This window comes from Rattus norvegicus, chromosome 14 (genome assembly GCF_036323735.1).
Source record: "Rattus norvegicus strain BN/NHsdMcwi chromosome 14, GRCr8, whole genome shotgun sequence".
NCBI classification, from domain to species: Eukaryota; Metazoa; Chordata; class Mammalia; order Rodentia; family Muridae; genus Rattus; species Rattus norvegicus.
The window spans coordinates 8228505-8235737 of NC_086032.1; the positions used below are offsets into that span (position 1 = coordinate 8228505).

At 47.0% G+C, this 7233-nt stretch overlaps 1 long non-coding RNA gene across 1 annotated transcript; it reads right to left on the reverse strand.

The window, feature by feature from the left end:
• Nucleotides 1-271: 271 nt before the first annotated feature.
• On the reverse strand, nucleotides 272-6469 carry LOC134481827 (uncharacterized). Its single transcript, XR_010057673.1, has 2 exons — nucleotides 6249-6469; nucleotides 272-2961 (listed from the first exon to the last, which is right to left on the reverse strand). It is a non-coding gene; the product is annotated as an uncharacterized LOC134481827 (long non-coding RNA).
• Between the last annotated feature and the right edge of the window lie 764 nt (nucleotides 6470-7233).

A 7233-nucleotide genomic window follows, 5' to 3' on the forward strand; every position in this document is an offset into this window, starting at 1 on the left:
GCATCCATCCTCCGTGAGCCCTTGTCTAGGAAATCTTCAAGTGCATTCCTGAAGGGGGAAAGGCTCTGCAGACAAACGAAATCTGCCCTCGAGGCCCAGCTCCGCAATTGTAACTTGTGAAGACATGAATCTATAAGAGGCCATTAACAAAATATAATGGGTTATGTATCTAACTGAAGAGAGGATCTGTTGGAGGGTCTCAGCATTCGCATTGTGTAGACTTTGCTCCATGTTCAGCATCTTCTGAAGCACCATTTTGGTGCTGAACTTCCTCTCTCTCTCTCTCTCTCTCTCTCTCTCTCTCTCTCTCTCACACACACACACACACACACACACACACACACACACACACACTTGCCTGTGCCTTCTGTCCCTAATTGCAAACAGATTTATTTACCTTTTAGGGGAGTGACCCAGAAGCTGACTTCAATAAACTTCACGAAACAAAACCAAATAAGTTGAGAGATGTCTGGGATTTTTTTTTTTTAGAGATACCCAGATCCCCGTCTTACTGTATGCTGACTGCCATAGATAAGGGATTAGGCCTGGGTATTGACTCAGCCAGAGGCTCCTGGAGCTGGTCTGATGTCTGGATGGTGCCCGCCTCATAGAGAAAGAGCCTCATAGAGAAAGAGTAGCCGCTTAAAAGCCATACTTATGGGGCTGGGGATTTAGCTCAGTGGTAGAGCGCTTACCTAGGAAGCACAAGGCCCTGGGTTCGGTCCCCAGCTCCGAAAAAAAAGAACCAAAAAAAAAAAAAAAAAAAAAAAAGCCATACTCACTTTCTAGAACCATTTTTTTTTTTACTTCCTCACACATGGCCACCACTTCCAAATGGCACCCCTCCCCGCTGCCCCCAGAGTTCTCAATAGAAGTAGAGCTAGTAGAGCGTGGGCTTGTATGTGTGAATGGATGTGCACATGTGTTTGTAGTCATGTATGCCTTTGTGTGTGAGAACGGGGTGGGAGGAGATTTAAAGTATCGTTTCTGCAATTGTGACAGAGACTGGCAGTGCTAAAATCTTCCAGGGCAGACCTGATGACCCGGTCCCAGTTCAAAAGCAGTCTATTGGCGGGGCCTTCCTTCTTTGGAAGTCAGTTTTTTTGTATTAAGTCCTTCACAGATTCAGTGAGGCCCACTTGCACCACGGAGAGTAAGCTGCTCGCTCTGGGTATACGTTTTAGATGTTAAGTCGTCTTCAAAAGGTACTTTGACCTAGAGGCTCTGGGATGGAGGCAGCAGCTGGCCAGGCTGAGATAAATCAATGGATTCAGCAGTTAGATCTGCTGGCCCCACATTCTCTATGCGGAGCAGGGTGGAGGGACGCTGACATCTCCGACCCGTAATAGAACCGCGGCAGCCTCCTCACTCTATGGCCGCGAGAGCTGCCTGTCTCTCCCTGCCTTCGCGCTGCTCTGATGCTTCAGTTCCATACCATATCCAGTACAACCAGTGACCAGAAGGATAGTGGGGGAGGGGTGAGTGGGGTGGTACTGTGATTATCAGGAGGCGGGGCCTCACCTTGGAGGAGCAGTTCCCCGTCCCAGCACCAAGGTCCACAGGAAGTCATCTGAACCTTCACCCCAGATCTAAGAAGCAGCAGAGCCCAGGGAGCCACTCCACTGCATCCACGAACCTAGCAAACAGTGTCTCAAAGAGGTGTGTGTCCATGAGGAGGTCCTGAGAGCTGTGACCCGTGCCAGGACTTGATTTCAACATGGCGTCATGGCTCAATCTGGCTGCCTCCTGCACCAGGAGCTGCTTGGACCAGCAGCGTGGTAACCTGAACTTTCTCGTGCTTTCTCCCTTTTATCCTAGACAGCAGTGGGCTAAAGGCCCAGGGGCGTGGTCAGAAACATCTCAGGATGTATCCCTGCGTGGGGAACACCTGAGGACTTTGTCTGAGGACAGACCTCCTTTTTCCGACCTCTACGGACTGGGTCTCTCATCCCTGCTGATCTGCGTGGATTTCCTACAACCTCCAGGCACGGACCACTTTTTGTTTTGCATACACAATAAAAAGGTTTTATAGGCGATGCTCAATAGGTAACATGCCTGCCCAATGAGGATGAAGGTTTGAATTCAGATCCCTAGCTCTGTGTAAACACAGGGCGGGGCCTGTGTCTGTAACCCTGGTGATGCAGAGAGGAGGCAGGCAGACGCAAGTTAGGGCGCTTAATGGCCCAGCAATCCAGTCAAAATGCCAAGTTCCAGATTCAGAAAGGGATCCCATCTCAGAAAAGCAGCAGCAGGCTGGTAAGATAGTTGAGTGACTAAAACATTTTCCAGCATGCCTGACGGCCTGAGTTTGACCCCCAGGACCCTAATGGGAGGAAAGAAAAGGACTCCTCCAGTTGTCCTCTGACATCCACATGAGAATTGCAACATGCATGTGCACACACACACACACACACACACACACACACACACACACACACACACATATATATATATATATATATATATATATATATGCACGTAAGTAATAAGTAAATAACCAGGGCCTTTGCATATAACACATATGCCAAAATTAAAATAACTTTTCTATTATACCTCAGGGGTGGGGGAAGACTCAAAAATTACATTTTAAAATGAAAACATGTATACTCTATTTGACAATATATCTGAGTGCTATATCCTGGGAAAGTCATCACATAAAAATAACCAACATACCTTTCTTTCACCAGAAGCCTCCCAGCATTGCTTTTGGCATAAGAAACAAGAGAATCAGGTTGATTCTGGAACTGTGAGAGCCAGGGCAGTAATGCATATCGACTTTCGGGCCCACACATTAGCCCGGGTGGATTTCCATGATCAGGAACAGGGGTATGCTGTGCCAACGGGAACTGATGCACTTGGTGTTCAGCTGACGGTTGTTAATGTCTACGTCCCTCTTGTTGGGTGAGAGCTCCAGGGAGAGTCCAGATGACAGAGCCCTTCCTGAATTTCCCTGCATTAGGACTAAAAAAGGGAGAAAAATATGTGAATGACCAGGAAAGAAACATTGTTGCACATATAGTCATGTATTGTACACAGGGTAGAAGGTTTGCAGCAGATAAGACAATTCCATGTCAGTGTGTGTGTGTGTGTGTGTGTGTGTGTGTGTGTGTGTACGTGTTTTGAGACAAGAGTTTCTCTGTGTAGCTCTGGCTGTCCTGGAACTCACTTTATAGATCAGGCTAGCCTCAAACATAAAGATTTACCTGCCTCTGCCTTCTGAATGCTAGGATTAAAGGCACGCCCTACCACCGCCTAGTTTACATGTGAAAATTTTAAATATCACTGACAGGTTCAATGTTTACAGCGTGCTGTAAAGCTGTATTTGGTTTACAATATAGCGTGATGGTGTGAAATACATCTTTGAGTCCTTATTATGGTATTTCTCTTTGTTGACATGTGAGGGGGAAAATGACACTTTAAAATCCATCTGTTTGTCTCCATCCAAGATAAAAAGAATGGCTGATAGTAAAGGCCCATTTGGAGTGGGGACAGAGCTTCCTGTTCCTCTGAGATGGGCCAGGAGACAGGCTCCTCAAGTGGAGAAAAGGGTGTGCGGTCCGTTGGTTCATTTTAAGCTCAGAAGGGTAAGCTCACACAGGAGACCTAAAGAGTTCAGAGCTGCGGGGTTTACAGAAAAATAAACACCAACGGCCGTGCAGATAGGATGAAAATATTTCAAATACGGCCATGCAGATGAAAATGACAAGTTTAACAGTCCATTCTGCGGGTGAGCCCCGAGGAAAACACCACCACCAAGTGTTGGGGTAGGGACTGCAAAAATGATGTCACGCATTTTTTCAGGGACCCTGCAATCCCTGCTATGTGGAGAAATGTGATTGTGATTGTGTGTGTGTTTGTGTGTCTGTGTATCTGTGTGTGTCTCTGAGTGTATGTATGTGTGTACCTGTGTGTCTGTGTGTGTCTGTGTGTATCTGTGTGTGTTTGTGTATATGTATATATGTATGTCTGTGTGTATCTCTGTATGTGTGTCTGTGTGTCTCTGTGTGTGTCTGTGTGTGGGCTTTCTTCCTTCGTCTACCATCTTCCCTTTTCTGTGACCACGAGAGGCTAATTCTCCTTTGGAAGGCTTTATCTACATCCCTTGCATGCTGTGTTAAACCACAAGAAATATTAGAAGACTACTTTGGCTCATGAGGTCACGGGAGGTCCACAACATCTTCCAGGATTCTAGCCTGTCTCCGTGCTGAAAAGTTCAAGGGCTACAAAAGTCCCTGGCAAGTGTTTTTCCTCAAGTTTGAATTTCAGTCTCTCAATGCAAAATCCAAGTAAGGCTCATGGTCTGTGCTCAGAATCTCCCTGGTCTCAGACCCATGGCCCCAGGACTCCAGGCAGCAGGGCTAACTTAAGGTCCATGGCCTGGTGCAGCCATTACCCTAGAGATGTTCTGTGTGTTGACACACCTGATATCTGCCCTAGAGTGTGGAGACGTCAGTGTGGCCCCCTCTAAGTTAACAACCACAACAATGTGTGGTTGTGGTGTTTGCTGCGAATCCTGCACCGCTCTAAACACTTCCCATTTGCTGGCTCAGCAAATTTTCCTCACAACCAAACACAGTGGAGTCTCCATGTCTCCAACCCCGCAGACGCAGAAGCCGAGGTGTAAAATGAGGAGTGGCTCCTCCAGGATGACAGTCACTAGAGATCGCCTCTCAGTTGAATGCCACATGGCGTCTGTTTGCTCTAAGAGTTCTATAGTCAATTCTGTTGTCATTACCATTGCTCTGAGACCAGGTCTCACTGGGTCTCACCCACTTCGTAATTCAGGCTGGCCTTGAACTCACGGTGATCTCCTTGCCTCTACCTCTCCCGTTGCTAAAATGACAGATGCGAATGGCCACATCCACCTATAGTCAATTTTATTTTTGGGGGGAAAGTTAGACTCTCCCTTGGACTCACCAATAATGTGATATTGGTGCAAAGCTTTGAAAAGCCGTATGAAGGTAAATAATCTACTTAATCAGATCAACATGTTCAGATTTATCTGTAAAATCCTTTTATGTGTAACGGTTTCCAAGACTGAGAAGGTTGTGTTTCAAGGCACAGAATTTGATGATCATCAGTGTAGACAGAGTCCATTTCTCTGTTTGTCCCTATTTTCTAAGGGCGCCTCACTCTATCCCCCAGGCTGGCCAGAGATGTAGTTTGTAGCTTAGGATGGCATCAAGCTCACTGGCCTCCTGCTTCAGTCAGGTGCCGGGATTACAGGTGTGCACCACCATATCTGGCTTAGGTGTCTTCTTCATACTTTGCCAGTTTTTTTTTTTTTTTTTTTTTTTTTTTTTTTTTTTTTTATGGTGTAGAGATGAAGGGACTTCTGTCCTTGTCCCTCTGAAGGTTGGTCGAAGTGAATGGACAAGAGGCAGGTTAAAGAGGATGGAATACAGGCCCCCTAATGGGCAAAGGGAGAAATACGACAGCATGGGAGTGTCTTGGAAGTATCACGCTCCCTGAAGCAATGAGACTCGCTAGTTCTTATCTGTTATTCCTGTAGGAGACAGAAGAATGGGGCACAGACAGTTTTTAGGGAAATAGTAGACGGGCTTTAAGGGAACTCGGTGGGCTTGGAGAAGGCTCAGATAACCGGACAGAGTCCATTGTGCCCATGAAACTATGGGTTATAAGCGACCCTGTATGGATGTCACCGAGGACACCGTCCCCATCTGTTGGCAAGCTTGACTCTTACTCTGCTAAGGGAGAGAGCTGAAGGTGCCTGTGGATCTCCATGACTGATCTGACGGGGGAGGTCTGGGAAGTTTGAAGGAGGCCATGGCTTTGGGATGTCAGAGAGAATGGAATTTGGAAGTTGGCTCTAAGACCCTTTAGCACGGTAGAACATGGGTGTGTGGGTTATCATTTTTGAGCCTCAACCTATAGTAGGCTGCTGTGGCCCTGACCTGGAATCCTGGTGAGCTGCTGTGGCCCTGACCTGGAATCCCGATCGGCTGCTGTGACCTGGAATCCTGAGATTGAGGCTTGGTCTCAGTTTCTCACTCCTACACAATCTTTCCTTATAGGTCTCCACATATTAGAGCTCGACTCCCTTGTACCCATTTCAGGGCACACACGTTAACTTTTACGACTGTTAGTGGGAAGCCCTGTCAGTGATGTTGAGGGGAGCCATTTATTTTCACTAAGAGAATGGACTTTCACTTTAGCAGCAGCAATACAGGTAAGCTTTGGGGAAAGTAACATGAACATAAGGAATTTAATACTTCGAAGCAATTTACCACGAAAACGTTCTACTTGAAATGGCGGCGCACGGAAACGGGGCCACGGCAGGTTGTTGAACTCCTCGCCTCCTCCTGAGATGTTCCACATCCTTCTGGGTGGAGACCTTCGATGTGTTCCTTTTCAAAAGTGACTCAGGCTCAAGAGGTTAAGCGATTTGCCCAGGAAGAGCCAGTAAATAGCGAGCTGAGATTCCAGCCGATTACTTGTCACTCAAGTTCCCGTGGGCGTTTCCGGTTCCGGTTCCAGGGCAAGGAGTCTGCCGCTCCGTCTGGACAGCCAGCCACTGGCTGACGATGTCCCTTCTGTTGAGAGAAGTCCTGACACTCTTGAAGAATGTTCTTTTGCTTTATGTTTCCCAGTAAACACATATGTACAGTGTGGCTCATGTGATAATTGAAGAGTCCAGTATGGGGCTGGGACTCTGCCCATAGTCAACATGGTGGCGATGTTGACTATATTTTTTATTAAGTCTTCTTGATCATCAGAGCAGGTCTACTTTTCTCTTATTAACTCCAGTTTGGGTACATTCCAGATCATTTTTTTAAAAAAATTAATCACTGGAGATCTACGACTCAGGTCAGGAATGTAGGATGTTTCTACTCGCTGAGAGACTATTTGGTTCCCCCAAATTGTCCTCCAGCTAGTGAGGTGGCTCATTAAATATAGGTGCTTACTGCTAAGCCCCGTTGCCTGAGTTCAATACCCAGGGCCCACATGGTAGGAGAGAACCGATTCCCTAAAAGCTCTCCTCTGACTTCTACCTGTGTGCCGTGGCATGCGCACACCTATCCAACAACCCCCCCCCCCCACCACCACCAAAGCAAATGAATGTAATGAACCTAGATTTGACTTAACACTGGAAAGCCACAGGTCAGTCTTTTCAGTCAGGCATTTGCCCTCTGAGAATGTCAGGGAATCTAAGGGCTGGGGGTGTAACCGAGTGAGAGAGAGCATCAGGAACTTTTAAACACATTATGGAAG